This window comes from Crocodylus siamensis, chromosome 5 (genome assembly GCF_052110815.1).
Source record: "Crocodylus siamensis isolate JL-2025a chromosome 5, ASM5211081v1, whole genome shotgun sequence".
NCBI classification, from domain to species: domain Eukaryota; kingdom Metazoa; phylum Chordata; order Crocodylia; family Crocodylidae; genus Crocodylus; species Crocodylus siamensis.
Window position 1 is genome coordinate 160,463,594 of NC_143399.1, and position 19,623 is coordinate 160,483,216.

A 19,623-nucleotide genomic window follows, 5' to 3' on the forward strand; every position below is an offset into this window, starting at 1 on the left:
GTCCCCTAGAAGCTCTCCATGTGGCTTTGAAGTTCCCTCACCATGGGGATCATCTGGCTAAGGAGGGCGTTGCTAGTGCTGAGGGTCTTGGTGGGCTCAAGGAAGGGCTTGAGGACCACCAAGATCTGGGAGATGGTATTATCCCACTCAGCTCTGTTAAGGGAACCGCTGATCCCAATCTCATGGCCATCTCGAGGATGGCCATCTCATGGATGGCCTTCTGTTGCTCCACCAGCTTCTTGAGCATCAAGTATGTGGAGTTTCACCAAGTCTCCACATCCTGCATGATTTTGTTCTGCAAGATGTTCATCTCTGCTTATTTGTCCTACAGCATCCTGCCCCGCTTGATGCTCCAGTGGAAGTAGCCTGCCACCTTCCTGCATTTGGAATGAGCTTGCTGGTGCCATCACTGGCAGCTCTGTCCCCCTCCAAGGCATCCCTGACAATGAGGTATAACTTGTGTGCCACACAGCGGATGCCAGCAAAGTTGGCATCACGGACTGCCTTGACTATATTGGCCCTATTGTTGGTGACTATGAACCCACAGGTGAGCTTGCCCTGTCCAATGAGCCACCCCAGCACCAAGTGGTTCATGGCCCTGTTATTTCTGTTGCTGTGTGGGACTCATCCATGACCTCAGCTTGAAGGAGAGCCCACCCGTGGCCTGACTGGTTGCACCAGTGCCCTATGAAGGAGAGAGAGTTGTGATCTCCACCCCAGATGCTCCAGATGTCCAAGGTGAAGTGTAAGGCCACCTGCAGACCTTCTTTGTGCAGCTTCTCCCTCAAGTATTCCCTGCATGCCTCATACAGGGAGGGAACACTGCCCTGCTGAAGGTGGTGTGTGTGGACATTTGGTGGGATGGGGGCATGAGCACCATGAACTGCCTGAACCCTGTCCACTCAACTAAGGAGAAGGGCTTGGCATTGACCGCAAGCATCACTGCAATGCTCTGGGTGATCTTGTTTGCCCTTGCAGCACACCCCGCTTTCTGTCCTCCTTTCCCCCACTGTTCCAGGGTGGCCTGCCTCTGCTTTGGTGGGATGGGGGCTTTGGACCAAGAGGGGGACTTCCATTTGGGCATGCTCGCACTGGTGCTAGCCTGAGGAGGAGCAAGGACAAGGGGTAGTGCCTGTGGAGATGCATCAGCATCTCCACAGTGCTCATGTGTTTTGTTCCCTTTCCTCAGCTAGTTTTGGCTCAGCAGTGCAGGCAAATAGCATACATGGGATCATCTGCCAATTCAACATGATCCCAGACCACACTACTCGCTCACTTCTGGGGTGCGAGTGGATGTGTGGATGCTGCAATTTCCCTTTCCTCAGCAGGCAGAGGCACAGCAACAGGAGGAGTGGACTCAGCTGAGCTACTTGCCTCCACAATCTCTACATCAACCCCCTCTGAAGTGCCTTCTGGGGAAGGAGACCAGGCTCTAGGGAAAATTTGAGGGGTGTGGAGCACAAACTCAGCTGATTCCCCCTCTTTCCCCATAATTTCCCTTGCTAGGGCACTGAGATTCAGCTCAGCTCTTCCTCTGGCACTGGAAGGCTCAGCATGGGAAGTGAAATGGGGGTGGAGGAGACTGTCATGCTGGTGCTGGTGCTGCTGCTTGTTGTCATGGTGGTGGTGGGGTTATAGCTGGTGCTCTTGGAGGGGTTGGAGTCTCAGGAACAGGCACTGGCACTGCTCCCCTCTCCTTGCTGCTTGTGGAAGCCTCATCCCTGCTAGTTGTAGGAAAGAGACTGTGTCTCAGTTTGGGGAGTGGGGGGGAGCTCTACCCCATCTTCCACCCCTCCCTGAAGGCTTACCAGCTGCCTTTCCACCATGCTTCATGGTGTGTTTCATAGCATCTTACTTTTATACAAATATGTAAATACATCTGTGTTCCTATATAAATTCTGTAAGGTGTGTAGTCTATGCCACAAGGTATAAATGAATCTCTCTTCCTATATAAATTCTATAAGGTATGTAATGTATGCCACAAAGTATAAATGTATATAAATAAAATATAAATGCATCTCTCTTCCTATATAAATTAAATTCTATAGTATAATATCCAATATAATTAAAAAATTGAAAAAAATAAATGAATATAATAATAACATAAAAGGCTCTAAAAGAAAGAAAAAGGTATTCTGGAATGCCACTTACTAGGCTCAGCTAGCAAGTAGGAAATCATTCAAATCTGTGCTAGTAATAGCCTTCATTTTTGAATGCTCCTGAGCTGCTGGAAGACGCAGCTCAGTAACTGTCAGACTCCAAGCCAGAAAGCAGGCCAGTTCAAACTATGCTGCCTTTTATGCAGTTTTTCCATTCCTCCTCCAGCGCACTTGGATTGGAAGGGACTTCAGGGAAGGATCACAGTCACTGGCCAGCTACACAGCCAATATGAGAGCAGTCCTTCCCTCTTCCTCTCTCCCCCTCTCCTCACTTTCTGTTTCCCTGCTGGCAAAGCCAGCTTGAGCTTCGAAACTCAAAACGTTTCAAAACTTTCAAAACTTTTTGATTGCCCTTGTTTCATTTTGAGGTGGTTTCAAAGCCCCTCATTTCATTCTGATTTTGCTGTTTCAAGCTTGAAACAAGCTGAAACAGCGTCGTAACAAAACAGTCGGAGAAATATCACACAGCCCTAATGCCAGCCTTAGCTTTCTGTGTCTCATATTTACACACCCTGGCGATACAGATGTATTCCTCTCTGGTTGCTGAGCCACTCTTCCATTGCTTATACACTTGTTTTTTGTCTTTTTCAATAACTTCTTAATACCCTAGTTAGCCAAGTGGGTCTATTAGCTGCTTTCCCACGTTTTGTCTGCATGGGGATGGACTGTTATTGGGTCGTGAGAATTGCCACCTTAAGGAAGCACTGCTGCTCCTGAATTCCCAGATCATCCAGCTGCTGGTTGCAGAAGCCTCTCAAATAGCCTCATGAGTTTGCCAAAATCTGCCTTCTTGAAATCCAGGACTTCTGTTCTGCAGACTGATTTCCCAGCCTTATGGTGGATAGTGAACCTAACCAAGTCTTGATCTCTGTCTCCTAAAGTACCACCAATCCCTAGGTTGCTTATGTTGTCCTCCCCTTTGGCCAGCAATAAATCCAGAATGGCCTTACCCTTAGTAGGCCCTTCCGTAACCGGTGTCAGAAACAGTTGGTCTATTGTTGCCAAGGAGTAGGCTGACCTGCCAAAGGTGGCTGAGTGATCCTCCCAACAGATGTCAGAGTAGTTGAAGTCACCCATGACAGTCATGTCCCTAGTGTAAGCTGCCTCGATCAGTCGTCTAGAGAATGCCTGATCACTCTCCTCTTCTTGGGAGGGAGGCCTGTAGTAGACTCCCATCATCAAGTCTGCCTCTCCTGATTCCCCTTGTATCCTGACCCAGAGGGTCTCAAACATGACCTGCAGGGAGGGGTACTGGTCTTTCACATAGAGGGTCACACCTCCTCCCTTTGTTCCAACCTGATCTTTCCTGTAAACCGTATAGCCCTCAATATTCACTGCCCAGTCATGTGCACCATCCTACCAGGTTTCCACCAACCCAGCCACATCAAAATTCTTGTCGACCACAAGGAGTGCCAGTTCCCCCTATTTATTTTCCATACATCTGGCATTCCCATAAAGACACCTGAGCCCTCCCCTACACCCCTCAGGTTTTCCATCACACTGCCTGTCTCTCAAGATGTCAGTCCTAATCTGGTTGCCCATTGCTTGAATGCCCTCTCATGTGTTGCTGGGATTAGTGGCATCATGTACAGCAGTAGAACATTTTCCCTATCCCCCGGATGTACCTAATATAAAGCTTTCTTCAATAAATTGACGTTACTCATAGCAAAGAGCTTCTTCCCTATGCTTATGAGATGAATAACATCCCTTGCATGTAGAACACTCTCACATAACTATGTACCAACTGGCTTGAACCAGGAAGCCAGGGGGTCAGGCAGAGAGCAGAGTGAGAGCACAAGTCAGAGGAATAGCAATGCAATCTGGGATGAAATTGACTCTCATTGCCCAGACACTTGCTGTTCTGGGTATGGGGTTTATACGGGTGAAAGTGGAGGATTAGCTGACCCTGGCCAGGCCACTTTAGTGCCAGTGAGTGGAGGAATAGGCCCAGCTGGAGGCTTCAGTCCAGCCTTGGCCAGCCAGGGTGACCAGCTATAAGTGGCAGGCTGAATTGAGTGGTTGTGATGGTCAGACTGAGGCCCCAGGTTTGAGACCATGGCCTGATACCCCTTTTCATTTCCTGATAGGTGATCAGTGGCTACATATTCTTAAAATTAGTGCCTTTTTAGTTGACAGATATCTGCTGCTTACACACAGAAATTATTTCACTTGGGTTTAGCAACAGATTGCAAAAACTGAATCTGAAATTCCCAGGGTGCTGTATGCTTTTTCAGCATTTTATCATGATTATAACAATTTAAGCTATTATGTAAATTACAACAGTCTTGTAAAATGGCATGAATCATTCTGAAACATTGCAGCATGAAACTGTGAAGCAAAATGCTGTTATAACATGAAAAATGCAGAGACACAAAGAATGGATATTTCATTAAACTCCCCTGTTTTGTGCCAAGGCAGTCTCAGGACATTCCTTTTGCCACTTACCTGTCTTTATTACTAGAGCTTTCATTTTTCTTAAGCTATTTTAAACCCTTCTTTAATAGTTTTAACTAATTTAAGTGTGCAAAGTGGTATCTAAGTTAATGTATATAATTTTTATAGTCCTCTTTGCATACATATTTTATCAGATATTGCATTGTATTTGTAAGGGAAAGTGCAGTCTTGTGTTTTCTGTTGTTGTTCCTGTGAAGAAGTCATTCTGTTCCAATACACTGATTTTATTCAGTTTCACTTGACAAGCCTAGGCTGTGTACACATTTTCAAATGATCTTGGAGAATTCTCCTTGGTTAGTTCTCCTTGTAGAAAACTAATCTAGAGCTGCTTGAAGAGACATTTGCAGGCTGAGCCCCTGAAAAGCAGGCAGCTTGCAGTGCTGAGGCTGCACAGCCAGGGGGCCCTTTTTCACACATATCTCAGCATACTCTGCAGGCACCCTCAGTCTGTCTAGAGACAGATGGCAGCAGTGCAAAGGGCAGCCCTGCTTAGCTCACCCAAACCCAGAGTCAGCTCATATCTCCCTACAGCACAGTGTAGAATTGTGAAGGAGTCATGTTTTGCTCCCTACTTAGCTGGAAAAGCTGAGTCCATCAAGTGACACACTGTCTCGCTGAAGGGTGAGGAGGGAAACAAAGCACCCAGGGATGCTGGAAGATTATGCTGTGGCTTTTCCCATAAGAGAATGTGACATTGTTTCTCCCAGGAGAAACTCCTGGGAATGATTTAACCCTGGTTGTTCCTGAGTTATTTTTCTACTGGAGTGGCCAGTTTTACTCCAGCAAAAAATCTTTAACATCTGTACACTCATGGTTTCTCCTGGTAGAGTGGTGGTTTTCCCAAGAGAAACTGAATATCTGTATGTCGTCTTAGCTATTTGCTGGCTTTTTAAGAGGGGATAATTTTAATGCCCATAAAAGTGAATGGGGTTCATTTTTCCCAAGCAATAGTCAGTGATCACAGCCAACATACAAGCTTTCCTACACAGGTCTGCCAATAAGACTTAATTCTGACATGCAACACCCCTGCTATTCCAGCACTTGGCCTTTTCTGAACAGAGACAACAGCCAATTGTGACAAATTGTGGTGGTTTTGGCTGCTGCTTTTTATCTATCACCACAGTATAATTTTGTTTGTTTGTTTGTTTTGGCAGACTTTCTAGCTGCTTTGCACCAGAATCAGAAAGAGCTGAAAAGGAGATGTTTTCTGGCCTTAATGAGTCTCAGTACTCCCCTCATTAAAGGAATAGTGGATATTTTTTCTTAGGTTGAGTGTCCACCTCTAAGTAAGATGCATTATTTAATTGTGCAGTCAGTGCTTCTAGTTAGAGCAGTCATAATTTTTTACTATATGAAATGGAGCGGGAAAGGAATTGTAATTATGCCTCAAATATGTAGGAAACAGGGGACAGCATTTTCAAGAATCAGAAACAAGGTGTAGTATTTAGAAAGAAAGTATCAACTTGAAAATAATATTTTCTATCAGAAATTTTTTTAACAACTATATTTACTTAGACCCTATCATAAGCAAGAGATTGTGTACCTTTCGAGCTCTAGTTTTGTATTATTCTATGTACTAAACTTTAATCATGACAATAATCCCATTTTCTCCATTTTTTCAGATTAGCTAGTACTAAATACTTATAGTTATGCTTACCATCAATCTTCTTCAAACCTTTGTACATAAGTCTTTGAACTAATTTCAGCTTAACACAATCATTTTGATAAAATATTGATTATTGCTCTTGGAGTGTAGCAAGCTACACTAAAGAAATATCTCTTTCATTATCATTTGCATACAGGGTACTAGATTCAGCTTATAAATCTAAATTAGTATGAAACACTGATTTAAGTCAGGATAGAGCTCGGTGCCTGGATGTTAAATGGAATATTGTGAAAGAGAACAAGGTGATAGATGCCACCCCTGACTTTTAACACTGGGGTCACGTGACTTTACACAGCTGTGAGAATGCATAGATCAGACATTTTTAAGATTTAATTTCTTTTAAAATTTGTTGAAATTTTAAATGCACCACATCATTCTTCTTTTTTAGCTTCAGAATTCAAAAACCTTCCTATAAAAATACTAGCTTGTTTGCCTAAAAAAGCATGTCTGAATTAGGAAAATTTATACTGCTATAGCTATACCAGTATGGCTACCTCAGTGCAAACTCCTATTATAACTGTCCACTTGTTATCAAAATAGGGTTTGCACCATAGTACCATATTTTCACATATCACATGCCACCAAATAAGGCACTCACTTTGTTTCTGAAGGCAGAATGTTGGTGGCTTTTTCATGGAGAGGCTCTGTTGCAAGATGTCTTCCAGCTTCACTATCAGACAGCAACCAAAGAGTAGATGTAAAAGATTTAATACTGAGTCTTTTCTGAATGCTTGTTGAGAAAGAAGATGGCAATTTTGAAAAATAGTATCTTCATGTTTCTAGTCTAGAGATTCCAGCTCCCCCACTTAAGACACACTCCCCAGTTTCTGAGGGCTGAGGGCGGAGTGCATATAGTATGCAAGTCAATTCAGTAATTTACAGAAAGGAGTTGCAGTATTTTAGCAAAAATGCTTGATATAACTATTCAGTTGAGCCAGCACAACTGTGGGTGTAGACAAGTGTATATCAGCCGGGATTGGTTTGGGTTGCCCCAAAGTTGCATCAGTGTAACCAGATCACTGCAACCTCACCTGTCTAGTTTAGCCAGTGAAAATGTTCTGTTGCATCTCGGCATTGCTGCAATAGCACACCACAGGAAGTTGCTTCAGTACAAGTTTGTCTTTATAACAACGCTACATATCTGCTGCATGGTTTCTAAATGTAGACAGCTCTACATAAACTTCCTAATGTATTTCCTTAAATTGAGGCTGTCCATATGACATTCAAATGGTGGCTGATGTCAAGTCAATGAACTGGAGGACGGGCAGAAGAGCTTTATAACAAATAGTATTTGTATAACTGGTTTTATAAACTTCCATGGGTTTCCTGTCCTGATTTGATTTTTGGGGGGCCAGGACTCGCAACAAAATTTTCATTTTATAAAGTCTACATCCATTTTTAGTTCTGGTTACACACAGTTCTCTTTAAGAGGACAGGGCCTCTCAGGGTGGCATTACTTATTATGAGCTCAGTATAATGTTAGGAAGTTGTTGATATAACACAACCCAAGAACTGTTTCCAGAATGTTTATATTGGATTTAGTGTCTTTTCATATTAGGGATTTCAGGTTTTACTAAAACTGTAATGAGATAAAAACTCTTCATCACAACAGACAAATTCTAGTGAAGTCTAAGTATTAAAATAATAATGGCTACATTTTCTGAATTAATTCAGTGTATGCTGCAGTGGGCAGTGACTGGCTTTGCCAGAAATGTGGAACAACAACTTAGTCTTTGTCCTCCAATGTTGTTAGCCTCCTGCTTTACTTCCTTCAAATTGAGGAAATAATCAATAATACCAGCTGCAGCTGTTTCTGTCCTTTTGTCTGCTAGCCATTCAGTTTCAATTGCAAAATCAAAATCATAAAGAAACCAGCAGTCGTTGAAATTAGTGAAGCACAGAGACTTATGACATAATACAGTATGTCTTTAAAATCAGAAATTCTGCATGAAGGGAAGGTAAGTCCTTGTATCTCTTTATCTGTTACACTTGAGTATTCTCTCTTTTTCAGAATAACTAATAAAAGGCTCCATGTAGCAAGCTATGATGAGGGGAAGGCTAACAAGTAAAATTAACATAAAATAGTAAAAGTTTCCCTTTTATGTTCCATAATCAATATTTGATATATTCAGTGACGTAATTTTTAAAAGCTGGGTAGTGCCACTTTAGTGCACAGGGAATTTCCCAATCCAAGTAATGCAACAGGAGGCACCGAGGATTTGATCTTTTTAACTTAGACTGTGTGTAGATTCAAGTATTACCTCATTAAAATTTTTAATATGATGTACACATGATACAAATGTTTGAAGTGATTATTTTGTGACATTTATAAATTGCCCAGAGCCTTTTTTAATTTGGATTTCACTCCGGTCTTTAGTTATTTGGACTTCATTATAAAAATGTTGTATAGTTTGATTGAAAGAGAAAGTGACATACATTTTGCTGAAGATCTCAAATAAGGAGGAAAAAGTATATGGCTATGAAACTCTAGGACCAGTGCGTGACAGGCTTCAAAAAAGTGCATGGAAGTTAGCGAGAAAAGGCAAAGGTCTTCTATCGCTCCTTATGTGTCCAAGGCCAGGTACAGACATGACACTTTTACCAGTATAAGTGATTGAAAACTGATCTATACTCATAACAAAACAAAAGTTTGGTATACATACAGTGATTTAAAAATGGTGGAGCCCAGTCTAAGATTCCGCCCCCCCCCCCCCCCCCCCCGGCCCACCAAAGAGCAAGTATGTGTTCCATTCATTACCAATCTAAGCTATGCTATTTAAAGAAAACCACATAACTTAGATCAATTCTGGTTCAGGCTTTTTGAATATCTATACGTAGCCCAAAGCTCTAGCTATGTGGAATCTAGAATGCCCCTAGAGATGTTCCAAAAGTAGCTGAGTGGAAGATATAGATCTGCACTGCCCTTTTTCTGAGTGGTGCCATCAAAGGAAACTTACAAAACTGAATGTAGCACCATGCTGGAAAACCAAAACCCTGTCATCCCGTTACACAGTGGAAGCATACTTCATCTGTTGTGTACATATTCCATGCCTGGGGATAAAGAGGACAGTATTCAGTCTTTTATGCAATGTACAAACTGAACTAGCTTTTCTTCAATTCTGTGACATTTACCAGGTGTACGTGCATGTGTGGTACACATTTAAGCTGTGATACACATGCAGCTTAATACATTTTTCAGCTGCTTTGTTCCTAGCCAACTTTAAAATACAGAACAAAGCAAGAAAAAATAGTTTAAATGGAAATACTTTAGATCATGTTTTGTTTAGAATTCACTTTGATTAAAAGGCTTGCCATATAAAGGTGCAGACAGAAGTGCTGTTCCCAGGTCTAACTCATGATGCTTTACAGAAAGTGCCATGAGTTAGACCAATCCTCCCAACGCAACAGACATTAGCTGTTGGATAAGGAGGGTGGGGAATCGAGCTCCAATTTGGAGCTGGTCCAAGGAGAAACGATACATCTTTTCAGCCTCATCCCCTAATTCTGCCCTCCTTCTCCCAACTCCTGTTCTGTCTCAGGATGGCAGGGAGAGAATTCTGTTCTGCGGTTTCTCCAGCCACTCCGGATTGGGGGGTGGGTGGATTGGAGCCCCCACCTCAGGGGGACTCCAAACCGCCCACCTTATTCTCCTGCACTGGCTGGGCAACCCCCAAAATGAAATCCTTCCTCTCCTCCCCCCTCATTCTGAAAACAGCACTGGGACCAGGACTGGGCCATGTCACCAGAGCCCTGCTCCTGGCATATGCAGGCAGAAGTTATTGAAGTTATTTGGAGAACCTTCATCTGAACCATCATCTAGTGAAGGTTCAGATGGTTGTGGAATTAAGCCCTTTTAAAGCACTCGTAGCCATGCACTTGTAGGGGGCCAGATTGGGTAAAAATGATAGTTTCATAGTTTCATAGTTTGTTTCATCTAGTAGATCATCTAGTCCAACCCCCTGCCATGGCAGGAAAGAGTACTGGGGTTAAACGACCCAGCAAGGTGTTCATCTAACCTCCTCTTAAAGACCCCCAGGGTAGAAGCATCACTTCTCTTGGAAGTTGGTTCCAGATCGTAGCCGCCCTGACCATGAAGTAGCGCCTCCTGATATCTAGCCTGAATCTATCCTCTACCAGCTTGTGACCGTTATTCCTGAAATTCCCAAAATTCTCAGCTAGTTTTTTGTTGTTGATATTGTTAAAAATTGCTTTGACTAAAACTAAAAAGTACTTTTATCATATTTTAAAAGAATTCTCATAAAAACTTTATTGAAAATGGTATGAAAGTCATGATTAAAATTTTTCATTTGCTGAAAAATAGTTTTCTTGGTGGTAACACATTGGTTTTCAATAAACATAAAATGCTGTTAATGATCTTCAACAACATTTTAAATAAAAATGTAATAGAAATTAACAATATTGTTCAGAAAAATGAAAAAAAGGAAAAAATACATTGAGCTATGGAAATTGGGAAAACCTGGAAATTTCAGACATTTATAATAAATTCTGTTTTCATTTTTCACCACATTCAAGATCCTTTACTAAATGTCTTCAGTTATGTCAAAGTCCTTCTCATGATCTCCTTTTCTGGCTAGGGAAATGTTATAGACTCTTCTAAATTTAGTATTTAAAAGCTTACCTCAATGTCAGATCATCCAAATTCATAATTTATTCCTACCAAGTCTGTCACTCCAGCACAAACAAACTCCCAGATGTACACAGCACAACATAGTGTTCAGTCTGAAGAATGTTTTCCACATCATAAGAGGACATTTTCTCTCTTTACTTACTAGTCTGCCCTATAGACACATATAGGTGCTCCTTTCATACTCCTTACTTCTCTTCTCACAGTACAACATAAACTACAGAAAAATTTCTTGTCCTTATTTTCAAAGGCATGGACCATTTTAATTTGTCTTTCACAGTTACCATAATCCTCTGTGGACACTTATTGTTTATATATATTTGGGGGAAAAAGTTTATTTTTTCAAGTCATAAAATAGTGAAATGCCTGTTCATCATATTTCATTCTCTGGACATGAGTAGTTATTTTAGCCTTTTTATATGTGTGTATGTGATTAATTTAATCATTTTGAAAGGTAAGCAGATGTAATAAAATGGATTTTTCAACTTTTGTTTAAGGTAGCTGTCATGAAAGCAAAGAAAACAGGAAATCTGCATCTCAGAATCCTCAGGACAGATATTTTTCCTTCCTTTGGATTTTTGCAGTAGGTGTTACTAATAAAACAATAACAACTAATAGAATAACAGCGACTACGGGCCAGATGCAGAGTTCCTGCCCACCTTCAAGCCTTCTCAGCTGAACTCTGGATCAGATGAGCTGGTGCAGAGGTTAATTCTAGGGCAGATATGGCACTTAATACTCATAAATCATAGCCCATGTATTGAAGATTCTGAGAACCTGAGATCTTTATAATACTCCTGTGACTTTTGCTAAATGACCCAACCTAAGCCTGCATTTTCTTAGAAGAAGGGAGTGGAGAATTTCTGAATCATTGGCATATACACACAACCTAGTTCCACCACTGCAAATATAGACTTACCTAAGCAAATCAGGAAGGGAGATCTGGCACATTGACTATTTTAATTGAATTGTTTCCCAGATCAGCCAGGAGATCAGAGTTCTTTTCTTTGCTCAGTCTCTTCCCTTTCCTCAGTCTCTTCCCTTTGTGAAAATGAAATAAGACAATTTAGTCCCTTAAGTCTCCCCTGCCTTCCACACTGTCCCCCCAAAATTGCCTTTTCAAAGAGATTCTCTGCACAATTCACAGTGTTAAATGAATGCATTCTTGTTTATTCATTTATTAGGCCACTTTTCTATCCCTGTCTTGTAAGATAGAGATTTTTTTCTCATGTTCTCATTTTGAACATATTAGTGTATTTCTCATTGGCTTCAGTGGGAGTTGTGTACATGTAAGCAAAGTCAGAACACAGCCCTTTGCCTTCTGAACAAATTACTCATTTTGATCCATTTAGGAAAATAAAGTTATATACATAATAGAGCAGTTATATAGTGTTTGTTATGGTGGAACTTTTTAGGTCTGTATTGGGTCCAAGGCGGAATACACAGTGTATCAAAGAAGGGAAAGAACATTAAACAGGGAAGGTAATAAACAACATAACATCTGTGGGATTCAGAAGTAAGATATAATCCTAATATCCAGTTGTTCCACATAAGAATTTGATTTCCAACATGACTCTCCCTATGCCATTCAGATCACTATAATTTATTTCTTTTAATTCAGTATTTACTGAAGGAGTGGTTTTGTTTTGAGCACAGGCTGTAGTGCTTTTTGGAATCACTGGAATATTAATATGTTGCTGTTTGTAACAGAGCAACTCAGTTGTTTTCATTGCTCTGACATTCAGGGTTTATCATTTGCCAAAGCCAAAAAATTGATAAGTAATTGTGCCATTGATTTTTTAAAAATATAAACAAGTACACTTTGCTGATTTTATTTGAAGTTAGTTTCTTTTTGCTTTGGTGTTCCTCAAGATGATTTGTAGGATCTTAGACTGTGTGTGTGGATTTTTTTAATTAACCAATCTGTATTCTGTAACCCAGTCCTGCAATAAGAAACATCTCATAAGATGGAACTGGGTTCTACCCTCAAAATTCTCATTGTGATCAGGACCCAGACTATTAAATTGGAAACATGGCATATATTAGTAGCTGTTTTGGTGATCTATATACCTGTAAAACAACCAGAGGTGTAAGCTAGGAAATTTTGCATGTTGAGCAGCAATGGTAGCTGAGACAGCAGTAGTGACTGGGCCAGTTGTGCTGGCGGGGTTGGCAATAGTGGCTTCCAGGGCTGATGCCCCACTCTCCCAACCCCAGCTACATTACTGAGAGTAAAACAGTACTAAAGTAACTGTGCTTCATTTCAAAAAATGAAAATGTGACATTAAAAAAATCACTGTGACAGGATCCAGTACTTAGTGTTAGTCATTGACAATGGAATATAAAAGATGGGATTAAGTAAAGGACACAGTAATAAAGACACAAGCAGATGCTACTAGAAGCATCAATATAGCTATGAGAAAGCAGAAGGGTAAAAATTAAATCTAATAAAAAGTAATAAAAAATGTTACTCCATGAAATACTATTAAAAAGAAGCAAAAGGAAGTTGTATAATGTCAGGCTGAGAAGTAGATAACAGAAAAGGCAGGTACTTACCCGAACTACATTGTAAGCAGAATTCGTCTGCCCATACAGAGAAGTAGGATGGAGTAGAGATCTGTTCTTTTATATTACAATGTAAGAGACAACCCCAGTTGTACTGGCTAGACGTCATATACTTTGGGAGTTTTGATGAAGTATTGTTGGCCGAGGGGCGGGGGGGGGTGTCGATAAAGATGCTGACCAAGTCCAGTTCAGCAGGGCAGGGTGCAGACCCAGGGTAGTGGGGGAGGGGTCTGACCTGGTATGGCACAGCAAGGGGGGTTGTGCTTACCTGACCCAGCATGGTGGGAAGGAGCAGGGAGTACTTGATCCTATTCAGCCAGCCCATCTGTCCCATACCCACCATTGTGCTGAACAGAGTGGGCAGGCAGATGGGCAGGATCTTCATGGAGGGTGGCCCAGGACCCACATGAGCAAGGCATGCTCAGTTGGATGGATGGGATGGAGCTGTAGCAGACAGTGAGCAGTGTCTGGTACCGGGACAGGTGGCCAGGGCAGGGCAGGGATTTCAGGGCGGTGACAGCACATGACCAAGGCCTGGGGCAAAGCCGTGATCCACTCCCCATACTGTCATTGCCCTGTGATCCTGGCCCTGGGACTACCCCCCTCCTGCCTGTCCCACTCCTGGACACCACTCCCCAACTGCCTGTGGCCCCATCCTATGCACCAAACTGAATGTGCCCTACCTGCAGGGGTCCCAGGTCAGTCTTCATGGAGACCCTGCCTGCCTGCTGACTCTGCCCATCACCCCCAACAATGGGTGAGGGATGGACAGGCTGGGGTGCCAGGGCAGTGGGGCAGGGTCCAGCAGCGGTAGCAAAACTGGCAGCAGCATCCAGAAGGAGCCACCACCAATGGGGCTGCTGGGAAGCTGAGTCCAGCCTCTGTGCCACCCCAGCCCCACTGTGCTCCAAAGGGTGATGAGACCAGCTGCATGCACCCTTTGCCCTGGCTGCCCCTCCCCCCCCAGGCTAGGTGGGGCTGACAGCCCTGCTGTAGACCAGGTAAAATCCCTTGGTGGGCTGAATCCAGCCCATGGCCTGTATTTTGCCCATCCCTGTTCAAAACCAAGGCTCTATCTTGAAATGTTGACTTGCTATTAAAGAGATGTATGAAGTTTCTCTGCCTGGTTGTATTGTGTAATATGGCTGTGTATATCATCTTACTCAGGCTGCACCTAGAAGAACAATATAGCCCTCAACAAAGGGTGGAAATGAAGGCTCAGAGATAACTTCAGGTCACTTGTTTTGTCTTTTTTTTCCCCTATGTATTCAGTTTTTAAAAATATAGACACTGGGAAGCACAGTCAGTTAATAGTTAATGAGAGTCAGTGTAAGTCATTGGAAAAGATTGATAAGGAAGTAAAGAATATCTAAGCAAGCTAAATATATGCATAAATCAGCAGGGCCAGATGATGTTCAGTCAAGGGTTCTTAAAAAACTGTCAGAATAAATTGTTGGGTCACTAGCCATAATTTTGACAACTCATTAAGAACAAATGATATACCAAAGACCTGAAGGAGAGCAAGTATATTGCCAATTAGGTATAAACTGGCAGATTGGACCACCTGGTCCAGTAGCAGCTAAAATTTCTTTCACTGAAAGACTTTTTCTTCAACAACTTTATTTGCAGGACTTGGGATCCATACTTTACAACAAAGAGAGGCAACTACAAGATTTTATAAAATCAGACAAGCAATCAGGGCCAGTTTGGTTTCTAATATCTACAACTCTCAGTTGCCAGGCCTTAGAGTTTTACATCGTCAGAAGTCATGTCTACATGTACGAATCTGATGCACATTAGCCCAATTTAAAGCACGTTAAGGCCACTGGTCTACATGTGCACACTGTTAAAAATGGCGATTTAAGACTATTCAAGCCTAAATTTGATAGCTGCATAATACAGATATCAAATTTATGTGCAAACAGCTAAATCACATTAGTACAGTGTTTGTTCACTGACTTGGGACTAACTTTAGTCCCAGATTGGTCCACACACCCACATTAATGCACATTAGTGGGTGCACAGATAGACATATGACTAAGTCGCCTTAATGCGTATGAGGCCAACGTGAATTAAGTTTAGGCGCATGTAAAAGCACATGTAGATGTGCCATGAGGCACATCTTGTTAGTAATTGAAGAGCCATCCAGTATAATTCCCTGTATTCCTAAGTGTGCCATGAGCTCCATAAACAGTAATACCGAGGCTAAATACAGACATTCAAAAAGTCCAAAGCTGAGTTGATTCAATCTTTGCAGGTTAGTCTAAGCTGTATAGGTTGAACTGATAAGCAAGTGAACAAACATTCACTTTTGATTCTGGAAATGCAGCCACATGCCTGCACTAACCAGTCCAGAAGCTTGGTGGTATGAGGGCATGCCTCCTTGCCTGGCTGGAGCAGAGAGCTTGAGCCAAATCTAGCCTACCTACCCTGTAATAGGGGACTGCAAGGGATGTACAAAACATCCTAGGATACAGCGGGGCTGTGAGTTAGCTTGAATCTGAAGGGAAACTGGGACAGAAGTTCAATAAACTAATTTAACCTAAATCAGTTAAATCTGATACTACACCCACCACATTTATCTTAAACCAGTTTTGGCCATTTTGAAAATGTTTTATGTGTACTAAACTTCTGTTGTATTACAGATTTGAACCAGTTTCCAATCATTTATACCAGTCTGTGTAATTTCTGTCCCTAGCCCCAGAGGTTCCAATCACTTTTAGACTTCTTTGTATCGGACATTTTACAAATACATATTAAGAAGTAATCTCTTTCACAAAAAGCAACAATACAAAGTTTCAGTGCTGCACAGATAATTGTAGACAGATGCCCGAATATATGTAAAACTTTGTTAAATCAATGAAGACCTTTCCGACCAGGAATCATGGGGTGCCTGTACACGAGAGCAGAGGCTGGTCTGATGCACTGTAACTAGAGTGCATCGGAGCAGAATGAACTGAGTCTGCTGGAGCACGGTAATTAGTGCACTCCAGCATCCTCCTGCATCTTGTATACTTGTATCTCCGCACTTCAAAATGGTGGCGAGGGCCCTTGAATGAAAGCTAGTCAAACAAGCATTAGTTCAAGGGTCTCCCACCACCATGTTGAAGCATGGGAACACAGATACATGAGATGCTATGAAGCTTTAATTAGAGCAGTTTTCAGAGCTGCTCCAATTAAAGCACCGCCCTCCCCCACCGCCCCTCCCCAACCCCTGGAGTACATGTAAAAGTGCCTGTGGTGGGCAAGGAAGGGCAAAATGAGGCCTGAATAAGGCCTGCCAGCCCATTCTATCCAGCCTGTGGGGCCCCTAAAAAATTCAGAAAATTAATATTTATCTGCCCCTGGCTGCCTGTCATATAGTCCTTGATGGTTTGCCAAAACTCAGTAAGTGGCCCTCCGCCCAAAATAATCGCCCGTCCCTGTGTTAGAGGGACCTCAGGGACCATTTAGTTCAATGCCCTATTTTTAAAACCTGAGAGACAAATGCCTAACAAGGCTCTTTAAAAGTTTCAATGAAGGAGACTCCACAACTTCCACGAGCAAGTTTGTTCCATTTTACAATTAATGAGTTTTCCTCAGATTTGACCTAAATCTGCTTTGCTGCAGTTTAAAACCATGTAACTTGTTCCCTTTGGCAAGGGGGAACAATCTTTATCCCTCTCTCTTATGGCAGCTTTTCAAATATTTATAAACTGTTTTTGTGTCTCCCCTTAAATCTTTCTTTTTTAAACTAAACGTCTCTTACTCCTTCAACCCTTCCTCATATGATTTGGATTCCAAGCCCTTTACCATCGTCGTCCCTCAAATCTGGAGCCTCTGCAACTTTTCTACATTCTTTTTATAATATAATGTCCAAAACTGAACATAGTGCTCTGACTGAGGCCTAAATAATATCAGTTCGGGTAATATTATACTTCCCAAGACTTGCATCTATTATGCAACAAAAAATACCATTTTAACAACATTTCATTGCTGATCTCATGCAGAGTTTGTGATCCACTGTAATTTTGAAATCTTTCTTAGCAGTTCTAATGTTAAACCAGTTATCTCCCATTCTCTATATACACATTTGGTTTTTTTCTTCTCTATACGTATACTCTACGTGTGTTTAATTCCATTTGTTCAATTCCAGTTCTGCAGGACCGGAATCTAAGTTAAGAAACAGTACAACAATTTAATGGAACAAACCATTGGCAATAGTAAGAAATGAGGACAAGTGGACTAATAGCAGAAAGTTGTGGTTAGACAACTGATTACATCAGTAACATAACTAGCAGTGGGTGAGGGGACATGAGTCTGAAGCAGAGGTAGGAGGCTCTGGAACAGAGATAGTATGGCTTAAGACGTCAGTACCTATAGCCTCTGGCAGCACAGAGCAGATGGAAGTGCAGGCAGAGGGGCTTGAGAATTTGGAGGCAGGGACAGAGGGAGGGAAGGAGCCTTCAGGGGGTTTATTCTATTGGTGAATTGGCATTTTACATCATTGCTCGGTGTGACATCCAGTGGCACCTTCAAGCCCCGGTGCCTGCACCCCCTGGCTGCTGGGTCCTGGCCACTAGCTCCTGCTCTGTGCTGATGGAGACCATAGCTGCTGGAGTCCTTCTGACTCTGGTACCTCACTGTCAGGTAGGCTTCTGCTGCCCAGGGAGCAGAAAACATTATTACTACTCTTCTCTTTTCATTTTTTTTTAGAAGCCCCATATTTATAAGTTCTACATTTGTGCTTACCAAAAAAATTCAATTGCACTGATACCAGCTGTTGACTTCTGAATGGTTCCACTGAGTTTGAAAAACTTTTACCAGACATGAATGCCATTGGTCCAATGGCAGCTAAAATTGCCAAACGCCAAGGAAAAAGATTTTCATGGTGTAATCTGGATGGTACGTGGAAGGCACCCGCTCCCCAGTCAAAAGGATATCAGTGGGTGCATATATGCTTTGTGGGGGGAATGCAGCCACTTAGCTGTAGGCCCACTCATATCTCTTTCCTTATAGAGCAGAACAGAAACCCAGGTCACTCAATGACATTTAACTATGTACAGGTTTAATGAATACAACTAATATAAAACGTGTAACCATAAACTTACATATATATATCTTTATGTGTATATAGTTTTATATGTATGTGTGTGTATACACACACACACACACACACACACACACACATCTACATATATACATAAATCTATATCTATTTAGCATATAGAATCCCCTTCCCCGGGTAACTCACAACTCCCAGCATCCTCCCTCGCAGGAGGAGTTGACCTGTCCAGTCACTGTTCGTAGCATGAAGGTCCGAGTAGCCTCGTGCATCCAGTGGGGCCTATCAGCCTTCTCAGCCCCATGCACCAGTCTGTGTACTGAGGGCTCCTCCTCGTGCAGCCGCTGCAGCCTCTTTCAGCCCTATCAGCCCCATGCACCATGGGGACCTCTGCCGCTTGCAGTGTCACAGATCCAAGCTGCCTTGTACAGTGCCAAAGTCCCATTAGCTCTCCAGCCTCATGCACCGATCCATACACTGGGGGCCCGGCTTCTGCCTCATGCAGGGTTGGAGACCTGCACAGTCTCGTGCAGCCACTGGGGTCCCATCCATTCCCAGACCCTCCATGCACTGACTGGTGTACCATCACCATGCTCTTCTTGAGGCAGCTGGGATGCAGCCACCAATGAGTGGACCCTTCTACCTGCCAGAGGTGTCTTCAGGGTGCTTCTGGGGCAACTGCTTTGCTCCTGCTGGTCAGCTCAACCAGCTCTTTTACAGCCCTGGTCTTTGTCATGCCTCAACGAAAGCTACTTGTGTACTGGGTACACTGGCTTTTTATTCCTTTCAGAGGCTCCACCCCCAGATTGGGAACGGACCAATAGGAAAACCTGAGGGGTTAGTTCCCCCTCAGCTCCTCTTCAGGGCAGGGCAAGCCTCTCTTCTACCTCCTCCTGATTGCTGAGGAAGAGGAATGCCCCCACCAATCAAATTGAGCCACCAGCAAGCCTGCCACAATGAGTATTACCAGATATGTAAGCCCTTTTTTAAAATCTTGATGTTTTACATTTTTATTTTACAGAACTTGCTTGTTTGTCTCTAATATACATTATGTTCCTTAAGTCAAGAAACAGGCCTCGCATTTGTCCCA

The 19,623-nt window shown here is 42.5% G+C and overlaps 1 protein-coding gene and 1 long non-coding RNA gene across 2 annotated transcripts in view; one reads left to right on the forward strand and one right to left on the reverse strand.

The window, feature by feature from the left end:
- Positions 1–11,906, reverse strand: part of LOC149864833 (uncharacterized) — a 38,159-nt gene extending 26,253 nt beyond the window's left edge. Inside the window, exons 1-2 of the long non-coding RNA XR_016442299.1 lie at positions 11,844–11,906; positions 6,878–6,944 (exon numbers count right to left, since the gene is read on the reverse strand). This is a non-coding gene — a long non-coding RNA (uncharacterized LOC149864833). The remainder of the gene's footprint in view (positions 1–6,877; positions 6,945–11,843) is intronic.
- DGKB (diacylglycerol kinase beta) overlaps positions 1–19,623 on the forward strand; it is a 604,653-nt gene that overhangs the window by 545,731 nt on the left and 39,299 nt on the right. The gene's annotated exons all lie outside the window — the stretch shown is intronic.